The 27,051-nt window shown below is 44.3% G+C and overlaps 1 long non-coding RNA gene across 2 annotated transcripts; it reads left to right on the top strand.

Moving 5' to 3' along the window:
- Positions 1-415: 415 nt before the first annotated feature.
- LOC308596624 lies at positions 416-27,051 on the top strand. Of its 2 annotated transcripts, none has more exons than XR_014012576.1 (3): positions 416-1,181; positions 21,010-21,222; positions 26,556-27,051. It is a non-coding gene; the product is annotated as an uncharacterized lncRNA (long non-coding RNA). The 2 variants fall into 2 exon arrangements; XR_014012577.1 differs by having other exon boundaries at positions 418-1,181; positions 21,010-21,208.

The following is a 27,051-nucleotide window of genomic DNA, read 5'->3' as shown; positions in this document are numbered from 1 at the left end:
GCACTGCAACACACGGCACAGACAGGACACACTTTTACCAGTTTCCCTATGCCTTTGTGCATTGTTGTCATTACAATTCTAGCAGCCAATTGGTTGCATCTGGCCATGAATGTGCTTCCTGGTAATGTTGACTAGATTGGACAAATGAAACTCAAACCTTCAGAAGGATCATGCATGTGATAAGGGTACTGCAAATCCACATTCACTCGCTGGATCATCACTGGAAGAAGCAAAAATCACCAGTGTCAAAGCAATGATTCTTCAACATCAACTTCGTTGGACTGGTCATGTCGTACGGATGCCTGATTAGCGTCTTCCAAGCAACTACTCTATTCCAAACTTAAAAATGGAAAGTGTAATACTGGTGGTCAACAAAAGAGGTTGAAAGACTCTCTCAAGGCAAATCTAAAAAAATATAGTATAAACACCGACAAATGGGAAACAGTGGCCTGCGAGCGCTCCAATTGGAGAACAGCCTTTACCAAAGGTGTCATGGACTTTGAAGATGCTCGAAATCAGGACGAAAGGAAGAAATGTTCTAAGAGGGAGGCACGCTTGGCAAACTCTGACCGTGGTCAACTCCTGCCCGGAAACCTCTGTCCCCACTGTGGAAGGATGTGTGGATCCAGAATTGGCCTCCACAGTCACTTACGGACTCACTGTTAAGACCGTGTTCATGGAAGACAATCTTACTCAGGTGTGAGTGATCACCAAAGATGATGAAGAAGCAAGCAAGCCCACAAACAAAGTGCCGCAGAGACAACATTCACCAGGCAGGCTTACAGCTGTTAACGTGTATGCACAGAACAGGACTCACGAAAATAAAAGCCTGAAGACAAGTTATCATTAGTCACTGACACCCACTTAATGTTCTCGCGCTGTCACAGAGTTAACCATGCAGTCACACGTACCAGACTGTGGAAAGAATGTTCAGTGCTCGGGATGGAGGAAAGGTCACTATGCGAAGGCTCACTCGCATGCAGTGCCTGGTGCTGGCTAAATGACAACGTCTCCCCAGCTGACCTCGCAGGCACATTTCCTGGAGATGATACAGAATTGAATCAATTTATTTGCTGGTTCACAGATGGACCTGTTGACTTTTCAGAAGGCCCGTCTTATAAGCTCCAGTTCTGTGGAATGGATCCACTGCTGATGAAAAGAAGAAACTCATCATTGCCAATGTGAAGATATTATTATTATTATTATTATTATTATTATTATTATTATTATTATTATTATTATTATTATTATTATGGTTCTGGCACCTCTCAGGTGGGCACCATTGCCATTCTCAGAGAACGAGTGAGATGTTCATGGTAAGTTCTGGCACCTTATTTTCTAGAAGAATAGCACTTATTCTTATTCTTTCCAGTTATATACTGCCATTTATCCAAAGATCTCAGAGTGGTATACAACATTAAGAGCATAATTTACAGAACATAACAATAAAAACATAAGAATACAGCATAAGTATAGATAGCCTAAGAATACAAGAAGCGTAATAGGTAAAAAGGTAAAGGACCCCTGGATGGTTAAGTCCAGTCAAAGGCGACTACGGGGTTGTGGTGCTCATCTCGCTTTCAGGCAGAGGGAGCCGGCGTTTGGAATTATGGAATTATGCAACCTCCGAGCCAAGGAGAGAAGTAACTATACAGTCTTTAGAAGACATCTGAAAGCAGTCATGCATCAGGAAGTTTTTCAATGTTTAATGTTTTATTATGTTTTTATACGTGTTGGAAGCCGCCCAGCGTGGCTGGGGCAACCCAGACAGATGGGCAGGGTATAAATAATAAAATTATGATGGTGATGGAATAGGACGTCCCAGTTTTCATCAGAGAAATGTTGGAGGGTATGATACTGGGAGCCTGTTGTGAAGTCTCTGGAGGCCAGATTGAACACCTGAGCTGTGTTTCTCCGTAAGCTAACATCCCCCCTTACATTTGCAGTATTCCAATGTGTATTAAAAGGATTTATTTGAAATTAGAGAAACCAAGAAATGTCCGTGGGAACACACTCAAATGAATGTTTCATTTTGCTGAAGCAAGGCTGGCTCTACCATTGGGTAGAGTGAAGAAACTGCCTCAGGTGGTGGATTCTCAGGGCCAGTAGAAGCAATTCTGACCGCCCCAGCCATTTCCCTCTGTTGCCACATGACCTTCTAATGTGCTGCCTCAGATGTGGCAGAGGATGCTATACGTAAAGTAAGATGCATCTGCAAGCCCAGTTGGTTTCTGTATGCAGAAGTGGGAGGGGATGTTTGGCAGCATTAAGGTAAATTCAGCGGTGTAAGTAAGTTTTGATGGATGCAATAATGGAATACCGAATGGTTTAGTTTATGTAAAATATGCAGGAATTCATGATATGCAAAATGAACCATGGAAAGAGAAGAAGGGAAGTCATTGATATTTTAAGGATGTTTAAATGAGTATTCTAACTTGTAAAACAGAATATCTATCTGTCTGTCTGTCTGTCTGTCTGTCTGTCTGTCTGTCTGTCTGTCTATCTGTCTGTCTATCTATCTATCTGTCTGTCTATCTATATCTATCTATCTATCTATCTATCTATCTATCTATCTATCTATCTATCATCTATCATCTATCATCTATCATCTATCATCTATCTATCTATATCTATCTATATCTATCTATCTATATATGGGAGGGGATGCCATCAGTCTCAGGCTGTTCCCGTGGTTAAGTGTCCTTCTGAATGAAGAAAACAAACAAACAAACAAACATAATGCATATTTTTTTTGCTTGCCATTAACGTTAGAAAATGTTAGGTTTTTTCCCCCTACAGGGCATCTGAAGAAGAATCAGAAGATGCCAACTTGTTTCAGAGAAATTAGATGGCATAAGGTCCCACTTCGTTTTCATCTACAGACTGAGGGTTGTCACAGACTATGAGGCACATTGGCAATAATATCTCATAAGTGCAGCCAGATGGCAAGTGTGTGCGAGGAGAGTTAATGAGCTTCAGTGACTTGTAAAGGAAGCTTGTGTATTCTGCCAGGAACTTCCTTGAATAATATATGGATCATGCCGATGAAATGTTACTTTTTTGAGTGCACAGCTTTTAGCAATAAACTGGGCTTTCTCTTCTCGACGTTTCCTATTGCCCTACCTTCTTTTTCTGTTCAGGTTTAGTTAACAAAACACACCAGTTTTGCTGGAAATAAATCAAATTTGGCCTATAATAAAGGGAGTGCATCACATCAGGAACCTTCTGGTCATTGGCCTATCTTGTCCAGCATCTTTTTCTCACAGTGGCCAACCAGATGTCTATGGGAAGCTCATGGTGCCTATAGTAACAGGGAGCGGCCACTGGGACCATATAACACCCATCCTGAAAGACCTACATTGGCTCCCGGTACGTTTCTGAGCACAATTCAAAGTGTTGGTGCTGACCTTTAAAGCCCTAAACAGCCTCAGCCCTGTAGACCTGAAGGAGCATCTCCACCCCCATCGTTCAGCCTGGACACTGAGGTCCAGCTCTGAGGGCCTTCTGGCAGTTCCCTCACTGCGAGACATGAAGCTACAGGGAACCAGGCAGAGGGCCTTCTTGGTAGTGGCTCCCACCCTGTGGAACACCCTCCCATCAGATGTCAAGGAGATAAATACAATCTTTAGAAGACATCTGAATGTGTAGTCCTGTATATGGAGGTTTTTAATGCTTGATGTTTTACTGTGTTTTTGTATATGCTGGAAGCTGCCATCCAGAGTGGCTGGGGCAACCCAGCCAAGTGGGTGGGGTTTAAGATTAGTCTTTACAGAGGGTGGTGAACACAGCCCATGATATCATGGGCTGTCCCCTGAGCCCACTAGATGACATTGCAAGGGATTGATGCCTTAGGAGAGCAAGAAAAATTCTCAGGGACGATTCACACCCCGGCCAGCACCTCTTTAATCTTCTACCCTCGGGCTGGAGATATAGAGATTTAAGTCGTACCAACAGGCTAAAAAACAGTTTCTATCTGTGAGCTGTTAGGCTGCTGAATGGAAAATAATATAGTGCAACTCACTTTCGGGGTTGGTGTGTTGTGCGACAATGAGATTGAGTGTTTGTGGGAGGGGGGAGGCTCGGTTAATTTCATTGTACACAGGTTGTACATTGACAAAGGTAAAGGTAAAGGAATCCCTGACCATTAGGTCCAGTCGTGAATAACTCTGGGGTTGCGACGCTCATCTCGCTTTATTGGCTGAGGGAGCTGGCGTACAGCTTCCGGGTCATGTGGCCAGCATGACTAAGCCGCTTCTGGCGAACCAGAGCAGTGCACAGAAATGCTTTTTACCTTCCTGCTGGAGAGGTACCTATTTATCTACTTGCACTTTGTGCTTTCAAACTGCTAGGTTGGCAGGAGCAGGGACAAGCAACGGGCGCTCACCCCATCGCGGGGATTCAAACTGCTGACCTTTTGATCGGCAAGCCCTAGGCTCTGTGGTTTAAACCATAGCGCCACCCGCGTCCCCTGTACATTGAACAATAAAGGTATTATTATTATTATTATTATTATTATTATTATTATTATTACTACTACTACTACTACTACTACTACTATTATTATTATTAAGCAGGACATGAGCACAACAGCACTGCTCCATATCTCTTCCACAATGGCTATGTTCTGCTTTCAGCGCTGGAGTCAGTATCCCTTTGAATACCAGAAATATGAAGGCAAACCTATTTAGGGAAGTTTTTAATGTTTGAATGTCAATAAGATCCGCTGCTCATGTGACTTAAGTTTGGTCTCCTGACACTTTCGTGTTTGGAAGACAAAATAGCATGTAATCTAAACCTCTGATAGAGAAGCCGTGAAACTTTAAAGGGACTGCACCCATCTAAATGCACAGAAGATATGGCCAAATGTTCATCGGCTGGAAAGTATTTGAGATGCCCTCTCTGCACAGTGTAGTAATGGTCAATGCATCTATTCTGGACCTAACAGGTGAGAGATTCAGTTTCAACCACAGAGGGCCTCCTTCAAATAAGAGTATGAGGTCACAACTTTCCCAGAAGGCACTGCTCACACCTGTGTGTGCTGTGCTGGCTGAGCAAAAACTTGCTAACCACGCATATAGCAACTGGCCACAGCATGAGATATTTTGGTATCGCTTCGTCAAAGCCACTAGTATTGTTAGCAAGTGAGTATACAGCCGAAGAGTTGGAACTTGACTTATGTGATTGCAATGTTACTAACGTTGAATATGCCACACCAAAAAACACACAGAAGCAAACGCACAACATGTGCAACTTGTGGGGCTGCTAATGCAACAAAAACACATGCCACCAAGAAGAAAATAACCGAGTAGTTGGGATGAGAAGAATTCAAGCGTGCCGGCTGTATAACGACATATCAAAGGTTAATGGTGTTTAATCCATTTGTATTAAATGCTATCAGCTAATTCAGAATATGAGTGTATTGATAAAATCAGCAATGATTCGTTTTAAAAAGTGCAAAGGAATAAGATTGCAGTCCTCAATAAATAACTCAAATCATGGCTATACATATACTCACTGACAGCACCAAAGTTCAGTTTTTGTCTTGCTCCTAGATTCATGCTGTTCCAAGGTAAAGGTAAAGGTAAAAGACCCCAGTCAAAGGCAATTATGGGGTTGCAGCGCTCATATTGCTTTCAGGCCAAGGGAGCTGGTGTTTGTCCACAGACAGCTTTCTGGGTCATGTGGCCAGCATGACTAAACCGCTTCTGGCGCAACGGAACACCTGACAGAAACCAGAGTGCACGGAAATGCCATTTACTTTCCTGCCGCAGTGATACCTATCTATCTACTTGCACTGGTGTGTGTTCGAACTGCTGGGTTGGCAGGAGCTGAGACAGAGCAACAGAAGCTCACCCTGTCACGAGGATTTGAGCAGCTGACCTTCTGATCAGCAAGCCCAAGAGGCTCAGTGGTTTAGACCACAGTGCCACCTGTGTCCCTTTCCCAAGACTTTGAATACATAGTTCTACAAACTCTGTAGCTCAAAAATCCTATAGAGGGACAATCTCCTGACACTCATTTTGAAAAACTTCAGTTTCACCATAAGTACATAAGAAGAGGCTGCTGGATCCTTTTATCCAATTCTCTTTTTAAGCCATCCAGGATGGTGGCCATCACTGTCTTCTGGGCGAATGAGTTGGAATAATGCCTAGAATCTTCCAACAGTCAGCTTCATTAACTTTCCTTGAGTTCTCGTGTTATGAGAGTGGGAGAAAAAATTTCCTTCATCCACTTTCTCTGTGACATGCATAATTATAATTTTTGAAGATTACCAATGCTTTACAGCTATGTTAAGAAACCCAAACAATGCTAGTCCCACAAACATAAAATCAAATCATTTCCCAACAGAGCTTTAAAAATTGTATATATTTCCAATATACATGAATCACAGAAGCTCCTCCTTGTTACTAGAAAACATAATCTGCTCCTTTGGCTTCCAATGTTATTATTAAATACTTTAATCATTATCCCCCAGATCTTATTTTTTTAAAAAGTAGCATACATCTTAACTTCATAAAGCGCTTTTCTTATTTCAATGACACTGTAAGACCCATTTCCTTAGCACTTAATTTGAAATGAATGTTAAAACTGAATGAATTGTCTCAGCTCTGTTTAACTCCATGTGCCATTCCCTTTGACCAAGTGGATTGCCTTTTGAATTCACTTTTTGCCGTATGATGTGCACTCAACATACTGCAGATATATCTCTTTGAGATAGCAGAGGGTACATAGCTGCAAGTCGCTCGACAGTAGTGCCTACCAAAAAAGGAATTGGAAGAGGAATAACTTATGTCAGCTACAAGACACTTCTAATTCAAGTCCCGCTAGAAGACATTTTAGAACTCAGTGTGTCCCACCCAACGCCCCACATCACAGATGAACTGAGATGTCTTTGGCCTGCCCCTTCAACTTTGTATTTTGCCTGTAAACAGAAACTCTATCGCAGTCGGTCCTGACTCAGCAGCTGTCGTAGAACAAGGCTCGTGTTGATGAGTTAACTACATAACCTGATGTCTTTGGGGATCCCAAGGATAATTATCACATGGATCAAGGATGAGAGCAGCCTCTTAAAGATATACTTGCAAGTTATTCTCTCATATGTAGCTCTGCCGAACTTTGCATTTGCATTTTCTTTTTGTATATAATTTCTTTTTTAAAAAAAATTCTGTTTTACAATATTCATTTAAAAGGTAAAGGGACCCCTGACCATTAGGTCCAGTCGTGACCGACTCTGGGGTTGCGGCGCCCATCTCGCTTTATTGGCCGAGGGAGCCGGCGTACAACTTAGTTTCCAAATTATCTGTACAGAAACACAAAAATGGCAGGCTAAAGCCACACAATCTAAGCTTGGGGCATTCAGTTTAGACTAGTCAGTTCAAAAAGAAAATGGAAATGAACAAAGGGTTTGATAACCCTTCCTCTGGAGGTGAGTGGGTGTGACCTAGCTAAGTCTGGCTGGACAGCCATGTTAGCAATTCGAAGATGATTTATCCCACACTTTTAACATAAAATCTGAATCAAGCAGATGGAACTTCTACATATTGCTTAAGTCTTCAGGGTCATTCATGTGGTGCTGCATGCAAACTTTTAAACTTATTTTCTCTGTGTTATAAGGTTGCCAATTTTTTTCTGTGAGAGGCTCTTTAACACCTCTCTGAAGCTGGAATTCAACTGTTCTCCAGCACAAACATGCAGCAGTCTGAAAATCTGGATATTAATTATTTATTGGACAGAAACTGTGTATGTGTATTCCTGTGGATTTTAATGACTGGTGATTAATTTACCATAAAGCTTGTTGCAAGCATACTTCAGATGATGATATTAACGCATCCCATTAGACATAGTCATATTAACTATGCTGACAACCAACATATTGGTGGATTAATCACCAGTCATTAGACACAACAGAAAGGCACATATGTGCCATTAATTTATTTTTACTGTCCAAATTCTCAAATTGCTGTATGTCCATGCTGACAGTTACTTGTTGTTCCACAGATTTTTGAGAAGGACATGGCATGTCCTGAAGTGGTGTGATAACTCTTTTCCAGTGAGAAAATCGTGTGTTGCCATGTTAAGTACAGTGGTACCTCGGGTTAAGTACTTAATTCGTTCCGGAGGTCCGTACTTAACCTGAAACTCTTCTTAACCTGAAGCACCACTTTAGCTAATGGGGCCTCCTACTGCTGCCGCACCGCCGGAGCACGATTTCTGTTCTCATCCTGAAGCAAAGTTCTTAACCAGAAGCACTATTTCTGGGTTAGCAGAGTCTGTAACCTGAAGCGTATGTAACCTGAAGCGTATGTAACCCGAGGTACCACTGTATCTCAATTGGGAGGCCAATCAGAAGGGCCTCCCCCAAATCAGCACCGATCAGTTGGGAAGGGCCTATGCAATTGGTCTTAACAATGACATTTTAGGAAGATAAGATGAGACGTCTGGATCAGGCCGATTTCCCATCTAGTCCAGCATCCTGTTCTCACAGTGGCCAACAAGCAGGATCTGAGCACAAGAGCACTCTCCCCTCCAATCAAATTTTAAGTCATGACCATCTAAGTCCAGGATGTCTGCATTATCCAATGTAATTCATTCTTTTAACCAACAAAAACAGGCTGCCTCATAATACATTTGCAGGTCTGGCAGGTCTAATCTAACTTTAAAGCAGTGGTTCTCAAACTGTTTTATTCTGTGGGCCACACTTTCAGAATAAAAGTTGGCTTGTGGCACACCAATTTTTTTATTGATAAGAAATACATTGGGGATGAACTCTAGGATCGTTCTCAGTATCACTTGATGCTCTTGCTCTTAATTTGAAAAGGTATGTATCCATATACTCCTTTTTTTTTTAAAAAATGGTACTATACTATGCTACACTGAAATGTTGAAATGTGGCTTGTCTCATCTCTGTCTCTTGACTAGAGATGGGAAGGCCTGGGGGAAAAAATGGGAAAAAATTCCAGACTTTTAAAAACAACCCCTAAAACAGCAATTTAACATGAATTTTTACTATCTAACGAGACCATTGATCCATAAAATGAAAACAATAATCAATGTACTATAATATAAAATAAATAATACGGTATTGTAGATGATAAAAATTAAAATTATTATTTTTTCTTACCTGCACTGATGATAGTCAATGTTTGGATGGGGGGCTTTTATCCATTTCCATAGCTGAACTGGATTCCACACATCACAAAAACAAAGTAACCCAAAAAGCCTCAAAAAACGCTAAATAAATACCAAAAGCGCCAAACTTAATCCGTTCCAGAAGTCCGTTTGACTTCCAAAATGTTCGAAAACCAAGGCGCAGCTTCTGATTGGTGCAGGCACCCCGGAAACAATAGTCAACAGCTGTATCAGATGTTCAGCTACCGAAACACGTTCGAAAACTGGAACACATACTTCCGGGTTTTCAGTGTTTGGGAACCAAAGCGTTTGAGAACCAAGGTGTTTGAGAACCAAGGCACCACTATACTGCCTTCCTCTTCTCTGGAAGCTTCAGGAGAAGGGGGGGGCGATCTACACCATTCCTCCTCCATTTCGTCCCCTTCAGCCCAGTCCCTGACACCTGCGTTGGTGTGGTTCAGGCCCCACCTGTCGCCCCAGCCACCACCTCCATGACCACCTCCTCTTACTCCATGACCAGGTGCCATTGCTACCACCATGACGTTACAGGAAGTCACTGCCTCAACCAGAGTGGAATTTAACCATTTCAATTCCATGTCATGGCCCCTGCTCCCCACTGCTGGAAGCTGCTATTTGCCATTGGGGCAAATTGATGTGTATCCACAAGGTATGCTTGAATCAGAAATCAGAATGGAGGGAGAAGCTGAGATTTCCCCATTTCTAGCTTCCACAATCCCAGTCCCAATCATCTCTGCAGGCAGCTGTTTCTCACTATATACTGAGAGATGGGCCATTTAGTCGCCAATGTCAACAAACCCAGTTACTGAATAATTGCTCCCCATAACACGATACTTTGTGGGAAAGAGGTGAGGGGAAAATGGAATTCAAAAAGCGGCCCACATAAAAGAGCATGCAACGTAATCGTCTTAAAATGCTTCCCTTGCTTCATATCCCACAGCAATTAAAATTGAGCTAAAATATATTGCTTTCCCTTATTAGCAAAGGACAGGAGGTTTGTTTTTGTCATTTGGACCACGTGTGCATTTCAGGCACATGTTAATGATTTACGCTGCCTTCTGGTGAAGATTGCATCTGGGAGGAAACGCTTCATTCACAAATCCTTCTGATTATTTCCCTAATTTCCTCATTGCATACTCCACTTATGAGTCATTTTCGCATTTTTAAAGGAACCTTGGAATTCTATTGCAAATGTAAGAGGCAGGTTCAGGGCCTGACTCTGGCTACGATCCGCACAAAGGCAATGACATTGCACACTAGGTTTGCTACATTTTGGCATGGCTCAGCTAAAGGAACTGTGCTGCATTAATGCAGCCGACTAGGTGCTTTGCTGGGTCAGCACATAAGCATTCTGCCAATGCACCTCCTCTGGACTGAGCCACAAAAGGGGAACTTGTGCAAAGAACACACATGCAATTGCACCTTGCAAGGGTTTAAAGATTGGGAAGATTTGGAGCAGAGCATACAACCCTGTCACCAGTGGCGTAGCGTGGGGGGTGCAGGGGGGGCCGGCCGCACCGGGCGCAACATCTGGGGGTTAGGGTTAGGGGGCGCAAATCCACGGGTTAGGGGGCGCAAATCCACGGGTTAAGGGGCGCAAATTACCTGCCTTGCCCCGGGTGCTGACAACCCACGCTACGCCACTGCCTGTCACACATGTTCGTGCTACTCAGATGAACATCTGCAACATTCCGAAAGACACAGCCCCACCCATTATAGAAGAATAGTTGATAAAACGATTGATTGATTGATTGATTGATTGATTGATTGATAGATAAAACAATTGGACTTGGCTGAGATGGCAAAGTTCACATGTTTAATTAGAGAAAATCTTTTCTGACATTTGTTAAGGATTGGAAATTTCTTGTGCACTTTTTGCGTGAAAGAGGAAGTGGTCTTGTAATACCTGGATTTGAAGATTGAAAAAAATACTGGTTTGTGGAAGATAGAATGGTGGAATCTTAAGGAATGAATATCATGTGTAGCTACAGGACAGAAAAACTGAAGTCTCTTCATTTTCTTAACCCAAGCTACTATTTCTGGGTTAGCGGAGTCTGTAACCTGAAGCGTCTGTAACCTGAAGTGTCTGTAACCCGAGGTACCACTGTATATATATTTGGGTGTCACTGGCTGTACACCGAAAGGCTGTCCGTCAACTACCCTGTGTAGTTACTGCCTGCTACACTTACGCCTCACAGAGCACCCCCACATCCCATTTACCTTGATGAGCCCCAGTTCCCCCTGGCTGGGGGGCTGGGAGGGATACATGTCCAAGACCTAAGCCAAGATCTTCCTACATTTGGAAGTTTAATAAAGTTGTGGCCTAATTTTAATTCTATATGTCAGAGTCTTCCTTATGATACCTGGGGGCTTCCTTATGATCCCTGGGGGCTGGGGCTGTTGCCGCCTGGTCACGCAAATCATTTTCAAGTAGTTCTCCTTCAGGGAATAATATGCTGTAACATGCCACTTGTGATCTTCCACCTGTTCTGCTGTTAAGGACTTCTTGGATCATTCTTTGCCTAGCTCCTCCCCATTGACCTCACTGCCTTGGATGACCCTGCTGGGATTGTGTTGGGGAATAGGGTATGTTATTTGTTTCCTTGCTGCTCTAGGGTTTGCCAAAGGCTCGAAACACCCCTCAAAGCACGTAACAAAGAGGAAGATCTCGGCGCGTGTCGGACACACGCCAAAGCGATTGATGCAAATTCTTCGTTCAATTCTCATCGGCCGAAACGAAAGCTGCGAAATGGGCGAGGGAGCCATGGCAGGAAGAAACCTGCTTGAGTGAAATCGAGATTGCCCCCAAATCGAGTGAAATAAATGGCATGAAAAGTACAGCCGCAAACTGCGACGCGGTATGAATGAGCCCTGCGGTTGCCAAGCTCAGCTGACACCACATGAGAATGTGAAAGCTTTCCCATCTTAGCATGAGATTCAGAGGTGGATGACTTGGGTTATTGTGAATGAATGAGGCGGTTATAGTTATTTTTAGGATAGTGATTTGAAAGTGGAATGTGAGTCGCCGAGTCACATTAGCTGCCTTACTCACATAATGTTATTCCGAACAGTTACAGTTAGAGGAAGGTGACGTCTCAAAGATCTGATGTTCCTGCATTGTATAGTACAGAGAGGCGATTCATGATTGTTACCAAACCCACCCAACAAAACAAGCTAAGACTTGTATCACAACAACAACAACAACAATCTGCCCTCCACCCTAAGGTCTCAGGGCATGTTATGTTTTTTGAATAAGTTTCTTCTTAAGGTTTCTGGTTGAGGTTTTAGTCTTTGCCATTTACTAGTTGGTACTTTATATCAGAGCCTGTTTTGTTATGTATACAGCTATGTGCAGTCTGTCCATATTTTACTAGTCTGACCAGTAAAACTGCTTGTAAAACAATATTGAGGTCCAAAAAGTCAGTTTAATGTCAGAGCTCATCCAAATAAGGTTTGTGTTGCTATTACTCTGACACCGGAACCTTCCAAGTTCTTCTCACAGTCTGCCAGGTGCCATTCTTGACTGTGGCCATTCTTTTCTGAATAATGATAATAGTAATAATAATAATGATAATAACTACTCTATTCCAAACTTAAAAATGGAAAGTGTAATGCTGGTGGTCAAAAAAAGAGGTTTAAAGACTCTCTCAAGGCAAATCTAAAAAAATGTAGTATAAGCACTGATAACTGGGAAACACTGACCTGTGAGTGCTTCAGTTGGAGAACAGCCTTTACCAAAGGTGTCGTGGACTTTGAAGAACAAACTCAGGGTGAAAAGGAGAAATGAGTTAAGAGAAAGGCACGCTTGACAAGCCCTCACCATGATCAACTCCCGCCCGGAAACCTATGTCCCCACTGTGGAAGGACTTGTGGATCCAGAATTGGCCTCCACAGTCACTTACGGACTCACTGTTAAGACCGTGTTCATGGAAGACAATCTTACTTGGCTACAAGAAGAAAGAAGACACCACTCCAAGTTAACAGGGGCTACTAAAACCAGTGCAAACAAGGATCTGTAAAAATATGTCGATAGGAGTTGGTACAGGCACTCTGTAGGCTGAAAGCAGCCTAGCCCTAGGAAGAGGCGTGTCTGTGGCTCAGGGCTGCTGAAAAGAGAGGGAATGTGTTTGCTTCTCCAGATGAAGAATTAAAACAGCTACGCAATGATAGCAGCTGCTAAAAATAAAATAAAATAAAATAAAGAAGGCTGAAGGGGGATCTTCGGAAAGTGAACAATGAACCGAGTAGCCATCCCTTGACCGGTTTGAACCAGGGCCAGGAGTACACATTCGCTGCAGAGGCAGAGAGAAAGAAAACGTCCATCACCGTCTATCTTCCAAAGCCGTACCGTGGCAGAGTTCCAGCAGACAAAGACCACACATGGTGGTGGGACAAGCAATGGCAAGAAGTTCGGTCAGGCTCTGAGAACAGGCAGGCCTTTCAGCTGTAACCGAGGGAGTCCGGAGAAATGAGGCTTGAATTTATGACGGCATTTCGGAGGACTGATTGATGGCATTTTGTTTCCTTATTTTCTTTGTGATATTTAAATCCCACTCTTCCTTCGAGGTGGTACACACAGTTCTCCCCCTCCTCATTTAATTCCCACAGCGACCCTGCAAAGTAGGCTAGGCTGAGAAGCAGGGACGGCCTCACAGCTGGGTGGGGATTCGAACTCTGGTCTCCCGGGTCCTAGTGCGGCTCTCTAACCATCTGAAGGCAGCCCTGTTTAGGGAAGCTTTTAATGTTTGATGCATTACTGTATTTTAATATTTTGTTGGAAGCTGCCCAGAATGGCTGGGGAAGCCCAGCCAGATGGGCGGGGTATAAATAATAATCTATTATTATTGTTATTAACCACTACATCATTCTTCTTCCCAAAGAAGCCCAGGGTGGCAAGCAGCAAAACAGAAAAAAGAGACAATTGCAAGTCAAGTGAAATACTGAAAACATTTAATAGCAATGGCAATTATCTTTAAAAAATTGGTTTAAAGCATTTAAAAACATATGGAACAGTTGCATACCACCCCGCCAAAGAAGAACATTGGGCTTTTTGTGTTTTTTTGCCTAATACACACACGTTTTTGCAATCCACTTTTCCCTAACAGAATGCATCTTCCTATGGTATTTTCACTGACACGTGACCATTTATGCACCTTCCTTGACTGCGGAATGACATCGCAAAATTCTGAGCGATGCCCTTTTCAAAGGCTGGCTATGTTGGGTAGAGTCAAGCAGATCTGCCTTTAAATATGAACGGAATAACATCCCCCACCCCTCCCCTAGTCCAAGCCAACCCAAAGGCAGTATGTTTGTCAGATACTTAGCAGATAGTTCTATGGAATGGTTTCCTCACAGCGGATTCAATTCATTTTATGACACGTGCATCCGTTCAGTCTCCTTTGGCCAAGTGCTATGATATTCAGTGTCCTTTTTAAAATGAGCAATTATGGCTTTAATTAAATTAACTCGGAGACTTAATGATAAATGGTAGAGATGAAGCCTGAGCCCCCCCTTTTTTTTTTAAAAAAAAGCTTCCTTAATGACTTTGTACTTCAGAGGTAGAATTTTGCTGCCGCAGCAATTTTCTACCACAGCTAGGTTTTAGCAGCAGCGATAACTTCCTTGGATCTGTAAATGCCAGGTGTCTGTAAAATCGCTCTTCTCTAGGGAGAAGAAAGGAATGCAAAGGGAAGCATTAACTGCCTTGGCTGGAAGCCCAACCTGCAATGGCAGTTGGAGACAACTGCATTGTCACAGTCCTGCTTCTTCTAGTCAGTGTCAACAGATCAGCAAAGAAAACCAAAGAGGAGGTGAAGACCAACAGAGCAGAGCGTTTTGCAACTGAGCAGAAATGTGGTAGCACCAAAGGAACGCTGGCCCAAAAGACGAACTTGCAGCCCCCACCCCACAAATGCAATACGATAATCTTTATTGTCATTGTCCCATACAGAACAACAAAATTGAAAAAATATACATCAGACATTCAAAAACCCACAAGCCTGCTATCCCAGCCTGGTTAGCCCCTAAAAACTCTGATACCCCATCATTGAATGCAATATACTCACATAAAGACTACCTTAAAAAGGTAAAGGGCCCCCTGACCATTAGGTCCAGTCGTGGCCGACTCTGGGGTTGCGGCGCTCATCTAGCTTTACTGGCCGAGGGAGCCGGCGTACAGCTTCCGGGTCATGTGGCCAGCATGACTAAGCCGCTTCTGGCGAACCAGAGCAGCGCACGGAAACGCCGTTTACCTTCCCGCTGGAACGGTACCTATTTATCTACTTGCACTTTGACGTGCTCTGTATTTAAAACCAAAATCGCATTTGGATAGAAACTGTTTCTCAGGCAGCTAGTCCTAGTCTTTATAACCCTGTACCTTCTTCCAGAAGGCAGAAGCTGAAAGAGATCATTTCCGGGGTGCGCACTATCCTGCACTATCTCTGCAGCTTTCTTATGCCACCTGGAAGCATAGATTTGATCCAAGGTGGGAAGAGTGCACCCAATTATTCTCTCCACAGTCTTTACAACAACCCTGGACAGCATTGTATATATAAATTGTATCTATATCTATATCTATATATCTCTCTCTTTTGGTCCAGCACAAAGAAAGACAAGAATCTGTTTCTCCAGCTTCTAGCTTCAGGTCATTATCTTACCAAAGGAACTGGTTTGGCTGGTTCAGCAGGCTGGCATAATATATATGATCTCCTTAAATTGACCTCAGATGGCTATAGTTTACAGGAAGCCTGGTATAAGATGATCTGTCCTGTCAGGATAAATGGAGTATTGAACAGAGTCAAAAGTTGCATACATTCGGCAGATTGGTTTGGTTTTATTAATTTCTAGCATCTCTAATTATGCTCATTGCTGCCAGGTATTGTTGATTGCCTCTGAAATTATGGGAGCTTCTGTTTTGAGCCATATTAAAGACATATTAAGGGACACGGGTGGTGTTGTGGTCTAAACCACAGAGCCTAGGGCTTGCTGATCAGAAGGTTGGTGGTTTGAATCCCTGTGACAGGGTGAGCTCCCGTTGCTCGGTCCCTGCTCCTGCCAACCTAGCAGTTCGAAAGCACGTCAAAGTGCAAGTAGATAGATAGGTACCAATCCGGCAGGAAGGTAAACAGCGTTTCCGTGCGCTGCTCTGGTTCGTCACAAGTGGCTTAGTCATGCTGGCCACATGACCCAGAAGCTGTACGCCAGCTCCCTCGGCCAGTAAAGAGACATGCACACCGCAACTCTATAATTGTCCTCGACTGGACCTAACGGTCAGGGGTCCCTTTAAGGACAATTGGCAGGTCCCCATCAGATTGTTTTTCCCCCAAATAGTCTTCTAGCTGCTAAGATCATCTTTGCTCAACATGGAAAATCAGTGATTTTGCCTACAATTAAGAAATGATTGATGACAGCACTTGTGATCACCGACATGAGATAAGTTGACAGGAGATGCTGACAGGAGATAAAATCCACTCAAATGGACTTAGAGTAGTGGCATTGATGGTAGAGAAATGGATCTCTCACTTAAACACAAATGAGGACTTTAAATATAGAGACAGATATATTTCTGTAATATTTATTAGAATAATAAAAAGGAGAAACTGTATTGTTCTGGTGGGTTTGAAGATTGTATTGCTGCGTTAACCCCTTAAGGTGCGGCATTCATGCAGGATTTAATTTAGTATACTCATCAGGAATACTTTCTGTGAAATTCAAGGGATTATGTCTCAGAAACATCCATATCAGAGCTTTCCAAACTGTGTGTCATGACACGTTAGTGCAGGGGTCAGCAAACTTTTTTAGCAGGGGGCCTGTCCACTGTCCCTCAGACCTTATGGGGGGGCCGGACTATATTTTGGAAAAAATAATGAACGAATTCTTATGCCCACAAATAACACAGAGATGCATTTTAAATAAAAGGACACATGCTACTCATGTAAAAACACGCTGATTCCCAGATTGTCCATGGGCCGGATTTAGAAGGCGACTGGGCCAGATCCTGCCCCCAAGCCTTAGGTTGCCTACCTATGTGTTAGTGTGTCAGCTGCAGTGTGTAGTTGTGTTGTTGAATGCTCCCCACACTCCTCCCGCGGCTCAAAAGGGGTTAGTTTAGCCCAGGCATCCCCAACCTACGGCCCTCCAGATGTTTTGGCCTACAACTCCCGTGATCCCTAGCTAACAGGACCAGTGGTTGGGGATGATGGGAGTTGTAGTCTAAAATATCTGGAGGGCCGAAGGTTGGGGGTGCCTGGTTTAACCTCTGGTTTGCTAGTAAAACTGAATTACTGTGTCAATAAATGATGTGTGTATAAAAAGTGTGTCAGCAACAAGGCGCGTTTCTCAATTTTCACCATAGACTTTGCTGATAGCCTTTGATCCTTGGTTTTCAAACACTTCGGAAGTCGAACAGTCTTCCAGAATGGATTACGTTCAAAAATTGAGGTTCCACTGTACTGCCATCTCCACAGGGACATCACCATTTTTCCAGTGGAATTGTTTTGATGTATGTGTGTGTTATTGGTTTGTTTTTTGTTTCAGTTTTTTGTGTCTTTTGTATTTCCCTTTTGTGAAAATGAAAATAAATGGTACAATTTTGGTCATTTGGGATGCAAAGGGAGAAATACAGTGGTACCTCGCAAGACGAATGCCTCGCAAGACAAAAAACTCGCTAGACGAAAGGTTTTTTCGTCCGCGATTTGCCTCGCAAGACGAATTTCCCTATGGGCTTGCTTCGCAAGACGAAAACGTCTTGCGACTTTGTTAAGCCGTTTAAACCGTGCTTCGCAAGACGAAAAATTCGCTAGACGGCAAAACTCGCGGAACGAATTAATTTCGTCTTGCGAGGCACCACTGTACAAGCTGCAGAGGAATTCCTGGGCTAGCCTATTCAAAATGACCTGGCCAGGCTACGACCATTAAGAAACAATACGGGCAATGCAAGAGAACTGTCCTGCTCCCTTGCCCTGAGGTGTGAACAGAGACTGGGGACATTTGGAAGTTTGCCAGGGTAACTGGGTGTGAGGTGACAGGAAGAGAGTGTTTTTAACAGGGTGTTCTGGGAAGGAGGGGGAAGAAGAAAGATTGGGCTCCATCTTGGGCAGGCTGGCTGCAGGCTGGCAGGGAGAGATGCCTTGGACTGCATGGCTGCCCTGCTGTGGCGTACAAGCTCCTCTTGAATGACCATACTGTAAGATCTGGATTCCCTCCACGCAGAATGAAGGTGTAAATAGACGAATAAACCACATTTCTTAAAGCTACGACAGTCTCTGCTGTGTCTCAATTCTCCAAATGAACACAGACCTGGGACCCAATGGGCACTTGCCACAGAGGAGAGACCCTCAACTTTTGTAGCAGTATTTTTCTGTTGTGAACTGCCCTGGGATCTTGGGATACAAATTTCATAAATTAACAACAACAACTCCTCTATGGATCTGAGTCCAAGTATAAAAGGGGAATTTACTTAATACATTGTTCATGTGACATTTGCAGCTGTCCTTTGATTACCCGGTGAAAATGCTGCCGTACGTCATGTTTTCTTATCTAGCCAGGCAATTATCTAGCGAAGGATGGGGGATTAGTAAATCTACTGGGAAGTGATGAGGCGATCATATGTTGGTTATCACTTCAAGAGAGGGCGAGAGCTTGCCCTAACTTGACGGTGGTTACAATTAATGAAATGACCTTCATATTTCCCTCTGCAAAGCTAGCGTGCTCAGAGCTGTTGTCCACTTAACGAAGTTGTCTTCCTTCCCAAGCTATTCAGTGACTTTCAAATGAGAAATATTGCCATCTCAAGCAATTCGTATGCAATAGCATGGCAAGTGATTAACCTTATCTCAATACGGCTCATTAGTTCTGTATTGTATCCAATCTAACTTCATTCAACAAAAGACAAGACACGGTATTTTAACATCAACTGCATCAGTTGAACAACAACAATATGTCTAGCAGGAATGGGAGATGGACACCTCCCCATGTTTTGATCTAGCCTATCATCATCGCTCCCCACTTTCCTTCTGAATGTCAAATTCTTCTAAATGAAATATGTGTGCATAGGCCTTCTAATTTTCTTCTTTGACGATCACTCATAGCCAAGTAAGATTGTCTTCCACGAACACGGTCTTAACAGTAAGTCCATAAGTGACTGTGGATGGAAATTCTGGATCCACAAATCCTTCCATAGTCGGGATATTGGCTTCTGGGCAGGAGTTGATCATTGTGAGGGTTTGACAAGCATGCCTTCCTCTTAGCGCGTTTCTCCCTTTCGTCCTGAGTTCCAGCATCTTCAAAGCCCATGACACCTTTGGTAAATAACACGTTGAGAATCAGTGGAATGCTGGACTGAGGCATAGATCCAAATGCCAGCTCTGACATTAATTCCGCTGGCTCAGCTTCAGTTGTCCAATCTGTAAAATGGGTGTACTAACACCTTACCTCGCAAAGTGTTGCAATATATGAACTGACCCAGACTCTGAGATCATCATCGGAAGCCCTTCTTTGTGTGCCTCCTCCATGAGAGGTCCAGAGGCTGGCAACATGAGAACGGGCCTTTGCCCCTGTTGTTCAGTTCTGTTAGCTCTCTTGCCATCACCACTGTGTCTCGCCTTGTCCACTTCAATGGGTTTTATTTCTTGGTTTCGGGTGTAGGATTTTCCTTCCAGAATCCATCTTGGGACTGCTTCCAAGAATGCCTGCTCAGTTCCAACTGTTTCCCAGACCCTACAGGCCAAACCCTACACCAAATGGACATAAATCTGACATCAGGAATCACAAGACAGAGAAACTAGTAGGAGAACACTTCAGTCTCCCAGGACATTCAATACACGATCTCAAAGCAGCTGTCTTATTACAAAAGAATTTCAGAAATAGACTGGAAAGAGAAGTTGCTGAATTACAACTTATTACCAAACTGAAAACTATGGAGAGACCTGGTCTTAATAGAGATATTAGATTCTTGTCTCATTACGCATGCTAAAGGTATTTTTGGTCATCCCTTGCTTTTTTGCTGTAGGACTAATTGCAGTCATTAACAGTTGTTAACAAGCATCAACAGGTTTACCATAGCCATTGAGCCAATCACCCATCTCCTACTACCCTTCTGAGAAATACCCCACCCTCCCACTATATATAAGGATCTGGTGCAGGGGTCCCCAAACTAAGGTCCGTGGGCCTGTTAAGGCCTGAGGGACCCGTTTATCTGGCCCAAAGCGACCCCCGCTGCCCACTGCTGCTGCCCACTCTTACTGGTGCTGCGCTGCACGGCTGCCCACTTCCAGGTTGGAGGAGCACCAGAAATAGCTTGTGTGCACGCACAAGCATGATTTCTGGTGCACATCCGAGTCGGAGGAGGCCCGTGCACATGCACACAAGCTATTTCTGGTGCTCCTCCAACCAGGAAGTGTGCCGGAAATAGCGTGTGTGCACGTGTATGGGCACGCGCTCCCCCACCCTCCGGCCCGCCGCGCAATCAGCGCTGGAGACACCGGCCCGAGGAGCAGTAAGTTTGCTGACCCCTGGTCTGGTGGCTTCTGCTTCAGTGTATCTGAAGAAGTGTGCTTGCACACGAAAGTTTATACCAGAACAAACCTAGTTGGTCTATAAGGTGCTACTGGACAATTTTTTATTTATTTTTATTTCGACTGCATCAGACCAACACGGCTACCTACCTGAATCTGTTTCTCAAGAGAAAGCTTTTACCTCTGGACCGCTGGGTGGCAACCAAACAAACAGATATTACAAATCCCACGCAGAGGGGATGCCAGCCAGCCAGGCTGATCCTGTGAGCTGCGAGCTCTAACCGTGAATGCAAATGCTAACCAGCCTTCTGTAACAGTTATCTCCTTTCCGTTTGTCTCCCCTTGCTAGGCAATTACGGAGATGATCAAAGAGAGATCCAGGACGACCTTCTGACACTCAGTAGTAATCAAGCCATCGCTATAACCCTCACGTGAAGAACTCTTGCTGAGTGACAGCCCAAGCAACCTAATTAGAATCCAAGCTTTTAAAGATCATTTCTACAGATACCCGTTGCACAGTCAGCCCTATGACAGCGAGAGGCCCAACGGTGCATAAAACAATGTAAATTAGCATATGGAAGGTTTCTTTCCGAAACACTGCATTTAGACATAATTGGCTGTCATATTTCATTATTCTTCTTATTATTGCTGTAAGAAGTGTTTACCCTGGTAGAGATATAGATACATTCTGTAGAATGCTGCAACATGACACACAGACTGGTTACTCTGAAGGAGAAAAGTCTATAATGCAGTCGCAAAGATGGAAAAGGATTGGCAGTAGAGGGAAACGCTTTCAGATCGCTAGGTGATAATGGCTGCGAAGGATGGCAATGGCAGGCAGAAAAGTGGTCAGAAGTGATAGAGGGGCAGAAAAACAGCAGGCCCGAACCTATGAACCTAGAAGGATTAGAGAAACAGAGAGGGTAGATGCCTCAGTTAGGGAAGGGTGTCATATACCGTATTTTTCGCTCTATAGGGCGCACCCGAGCAAAGGGTGCACCTAGTTTTTAGAGGAGGAAAACAAGTAAAAAATATTTCGAATCAAATCAGAGTCAGGGCTGAAGGGGGAAGCCCGGGGTTTCCCCATAAAGCCCCGGCATCCCCAAGCTAGAACAGCGAGACGCTGCGCAGTGCTCCGTCTCTCTGTTCTGGCTTCGGGGACAGCCTTTTAAGCCTCCGCAGGGCAGCGGGGTGCCTTCACCCCGCTGCCCTGCGGAGGCTTTGCGCAGCTAACCCCAAAGCCTTTGCAGCGCAGTGCGAGGTCCCTCTGCACTTTGGAGGCTTCGGGTTCCTTTCGCTGAAGCCAGGAGAGTCTTGCTTTCCCAGCTTCAGCAAAAGGAACCCGAAGCCTTTGGAGCGCAGCACAAGGTACCGCTGCGCTCCAAAGGCTTCAGGCAGCTATCCCTGAACCCTGGAGAGCGAGAGGGGTTGGTGCGCACCGACCCCTCTCGCTCTTCAGGCTTCAGCGAAAGCAACGCGTAGCCTCCGGAACACAGAGGGAGCGCTCCCTCTGCACTTTGGAGGCTTCGGGTTCCTTTCGCTGAAGCCAAGGAGCCTGTATTTGCTCCGTAGGACACACAAACATTTCCCCTTCATTTTTGGAGGGGAAAAAGTGCGTCCTATAGAGCGAAAAATACAGTATGTCGAAAGTCTGAATCGCCTAGAAAATACTTGGTAATTGAAGTGAGGTTACAGGGAACCAGGCAGAGGGCCTTCTTGGTAGTGGCGCCCTCCCTGTGGAACGCCCTCCCATCAGATGTCAAGGAAACAAACAACTATCTGGCTATTAGAAGACATCTGAAGGCAACCCTGTATTGGGAAGGTTTTAATGTTTGATTTTTTAAAAAAATAATTTTTATTGAATTTTCAAATTATAACAACAAATTTTCCACAAATCTTAACTTAACAATTTATATATCCATATTTCTCCCCTCCCCCCTCTTTGGCCTCGCTCCTTATTTCCGTATTGATTTATGAAACAAATTCTATACTCTGCTGGTTTTACCTCTTATATAGTTGTGAAAGTTTAGTCAAAACCTGCCAATGGGTCCAAATCTTTATACTGTCTTTTTATATAGTTTATAAATGGTTCCCACTCCTTTTTGAAATCGATGTTCTCTCTCTCTCTCTCTCTCTCTCTCTCTCTCTCTCTCTCTCTCTCTCTCTCTCATGTATCCTCTCTGTCAGCTTAGCCAGTTCCGCGTAGTTCATAAGCTTAACTTGGCATTTTTCCTTTGTTGGCGTTTTCTCTGTTTTCCATGCTTGTGATAATAAAATTATTGCTGCTGTTGTCGCATACATAAGCAATCTCCTGCAGGTTCCCTCACAGCGAGAAGCGAGGTTGCAGGGAACCAGGCAGAGGGCCTTCTTGATAGTGGCGTCCGCCCTGTGGAACGCCCTCCCATCAGATGTCAAGGAAACAGGGGCGCCGACTTATAAAAAATATTGGGGGGGCCCATACCGGGGTCCTGCCGCTGGTTCGCTCGGGTAGCCGGGAGAACGCAGTTCGAGGTGGCGGTGTTGGGGAGAGACCCTCGCTCAGGGCGCCACTAGACTTGGTGGCCGGCGGCCTATCTGGGGGGTTTTGGAGCGTATTTCGGCGGAGCGATTGGGGAGGAGGGGGCTTGTTGCCGGATTCTTCAGCTGGGCCGGAGATCCGCTGCTGGGGGGTCCCTGGGCCGAGTTGTGAGCACGGCCTGCTGAAGGGAGATCCAGCCGATTGCGCGACGGGGACGGCCGGGGCTCTCCGGCTAGGGCGCGCGGCTGGCTGGCTGGCGAGGGAGCAGGTGGGGAGGAGGCGGGGGTCCTCACTCTCTTAGGAAACGCACCCGCGCGCCCGATTGCCACGAAGTCCGAAGGGTGCGTGTGTGGAATTAAAAAGCAAAAACGAGATACGGGCAGGGCAGGCAAAGAGTTTTCTGCAAGAGGATGGAGGGCAGGTTGAAGAGAAAATCACTCAGGATGAGACAGTCAAATCAGCCATGATAAAATGGGCTCAGGATATTGGGTATAACATCATGTTTGAGGACTGGGAAAGGTTATGGACCACCGGAATGAAATTCACGGCATGTAATGCCTTGAAGGAAAATATTATGAAAATGATTTATAGGTGGTACATGACCCCAGTCAAGCTTGCAAAAATATATCACCTGTCTGATAATAAATGTTGGAAATGTAAGGAGACTGAAGGGACATTCTTTCACCTCTGGTGGACTTGTCCAAAAGTGAAGGCCTTCTGGGAAATGATCTATAATGAGTTAGAAAAGGTATTTAAGTATACCTTTCCCAAGAAACCAGAGGCCTTCCTCTTGGGCATTGTTGGCCAGAAAGTGTTAAAGAAGGATAGAACTTTCTTTATGTATGCAACTACAGCAGCAAGAATACTTATCGCAAAATATTGGAAGACACAAGATTTGCCCACACTGGAAGAGTGGCAGACGCAATTGATGGACTACATGGAACTGGCTGAAATGACTGGCAGAATCCGAGATTTGGGAGAAGAAACAACGGAAGAGGACTGGGAAAAATTTAAGGACTATTTACAAAAACAATATAAGTTGTATGAATGTTAAAAATTTACACGATTCGGAAACTATAGCTTCAGCAATTAGATTTGGGAAACAGGAAATTATATTTTAAGTAAGAAAAGGTCAAAATCTAAGGTAATACTATGTTTAATTTAAGATATAAGTAACTGATGAAAAGTATGTTAAATTTAGAGGTATAGTATTTGAAAAGTACAAAATAAGGTACGAAACAAGGTAATAATTTGCTGATATCTTTATTATAAAGAATGCAGGGTAAGGGAGATGCGAGGAAGTCCAGTTAGTTATATAAAAAATGTGTTGAATGGTTGGTTTTCTTTTCTTCTTTTTCTTTTTTTCTTTTTCTTGTTCTTTTACTTTTTTCTTCAGTGTATGTTTCTAACTTTGTATTTGAAAACTTAATAAAATATTTATAAAAAAAGAAGAAGAGAAAATCCTTTCGCTTTTCTGGGGCGCAGGGAAGTCTCAGAGCCGGAGGTTGGGGAAGGGACCCCCTTTGCTCTGCCCTCTTCTCCCGTCTTAGATTCGCATGGGGGTCCCCGCCCGAGCTTGCCCGGCCACCGGGCCACACAAGGGCCGCGCTCTACGCGGCGCACCTTGCTAGCCGTGCAGCTGTCCTCCGCGGCTGCGGAGCGGCCCTGCGCCGGTGCCCAGCCCCTCTGGGCGCCCGCTGCGCTGCCAATGACAAGCGGGCGACGTCGCGGGCGGGGAAGGCGTCGCTTTCTTTCCCGATCCTGCATCCTCCCAGTCTTCCCGCCCTTTTTTGGGTTGGAAGCTCGTCTCGTTCGCCCTTCTCCTTTCTTCACCCTGCGCGCAATTTTCCTCCCTCGTCCCCCTCCCCATTTCTCCTTCCTTCCTTCCTGACTGACTGGCTCTGGCTCTGACTCGGGCTCTGGCTTTGGCTTTGGCTCGGGCTCGGGCTCGGGCTCGGGCAGCCACAGCGTCGGCGGTGTTGGCGATCGGCGGCGCGGGGGGATGGCCCTCCCGGGGGAGCCGGCGCTGCTCAATGGGGTTGCCAAGGAGACAGGCCGGCCGCCCTCCTCCCCCGGCCCGGCGCCCCTCGCCGCGCCGGTGCCCGTTATCGAGCTGGTGCGCGCCGGGCGCCCTATAAAAGCCGCGGACGCGCCCACCGCCGCCCGAGATTATTGGGGGGGCTGAGCCCCCCCAAACGAATTTTTGAGGGGGCTCGGGCCCCCTCAAGCCCCATGGAGTCGGCGCCTATGCAAGGAAATAAACAACTATCCGACTTTTGGAAGACATCTGAAGGCAGCCCTGTTTAGCAAAGCTTTTAATGTTTGGTGTTTTATTGTGTTTTTAATATTCTGTTGGGAGCCACCCAGAGTGACTGGGGAAACACAGCCAGATGGGTGGGGTATAAATAAATAATAATAATAATAATAATAATAATAATAATAATAATAATAATAATAATAATAATTATTATTATTATTATTATTATTATTATTATTATTATTATTATTATTATTATCATTATTATTATTATTATTATTATTAAATTTCTTACTTATTTCATGTTATAAGGCATCCCCTCCCATCCTCTTTTTATCTCTATAGAGGAATCCTAGTTATGCTTACTCACAGGTAAGTCCAATTAATTTCAATGACGCTTACTCCCATGCAGGTACGTGAGCGTCGGATTGCAGCCTCCATCTTTTTATGCCAAGTAAAATCCGCTGAGAAGTCAGCTGCAGGCTTACCGGGGCAGCTACAGAAAAGTGGTACATCAGCAGAGGGGGATATTAGTGAACAACAACGATGTTTCCCAGTACACTGTATTCCACGATTACTCTCGTTAGCCTTGTGAAAGGAAGGGAGAAAAAGAGAAAGAACATTTCTCCTATTCCGCTGGATTTGTGGTTTGATGAAAGCAACCCTGAGCTGGAACAAACAATACGTCAAAAATGATTATGCAACGTGAGATGAAGAAATATTTCTCCGTTCCGTGCCAGGAAAGCTACAGGCAATTTGGGAAGTCATGTGTCTTTGCCCCCTGCCCCTTTTCAAGATGACTTTTAAAACACTGATTTTTTTAAAAAAAAAAATAGCACAAAGAGGAGCTCTTTTCGGAACTCAAGATGCAAAAGGAGGAAGCATCACATGGAGCAACTTTCCCTGTCTTTATAAATGATGGTTTAACCACAACGACTGCATTCTTCTTCCCCCTTTTGTCCTGGTAGCAAAAGTTAAGCTGAAAGCAAAAAATAAAAGAAAATGGAAAAATACATCTCAATGGCCAGACTCGTATGCCATGCTCACCAACGTCTTTATTTTTTTAAAAAATTAACAATAATATTTATTTTCTAATTTATTTATTTTTAAATCCCACTAGGACATCAGATGGCCATTATACCAGCATGTTCTATTGGCAACAGGTGTCTGTTTTCGTTTCATACTTGGAGCCTCTGTTCCCTAATGTTTTGCCCACCGTGATGCCGGCGTCTGAACAGGAAAGATTAAACAGCACGTCTTGGGAGGAAAAACAAAAAGATGGCTGAGAATCAAAGGCTACCAGACAGCCCCGAACATGTTCTGAAAACAAAAGTGCATGAAATCAAACAGATACATGAGCAAAACATCAGTTATCTCCAAAGCTGTGAAAAATCCATATGTTTTGTCTATGTGGCCCTTAAACACATTGTTTTGCCTCTTGTCCACATGAATGGAGGCAAGGGGGGGGGCAGACTATACTTTGCCTTACATTGCTGAGTTTAAATGAAGCCTTAAATCTGTGGAAGAAACCCACAGTCGCTGCTTTTACCTCCGAGTGCTGCACAGCAAAACTATGACTGAAAACACTAGGCTGGGAATAAAGTAAAACCCAAATT

This window comes from Podarcis bocagei (assembly GCF_964188305.1).
Source record: "Podarcis bocagei genome assembly, chromosome: 10".
NCBI classification, from domain to species: Eukaryota; Metazoa; Chordata; class Lepidosauria; order Squamata; family Lacertidae; genus Podarcis; species Podarcis bocagei.
The sequence above is the reverse complement of the archived record's forward strand: the minus strand, read 5'-3'. Positions and strand labels throughout refer to the sequence as shown.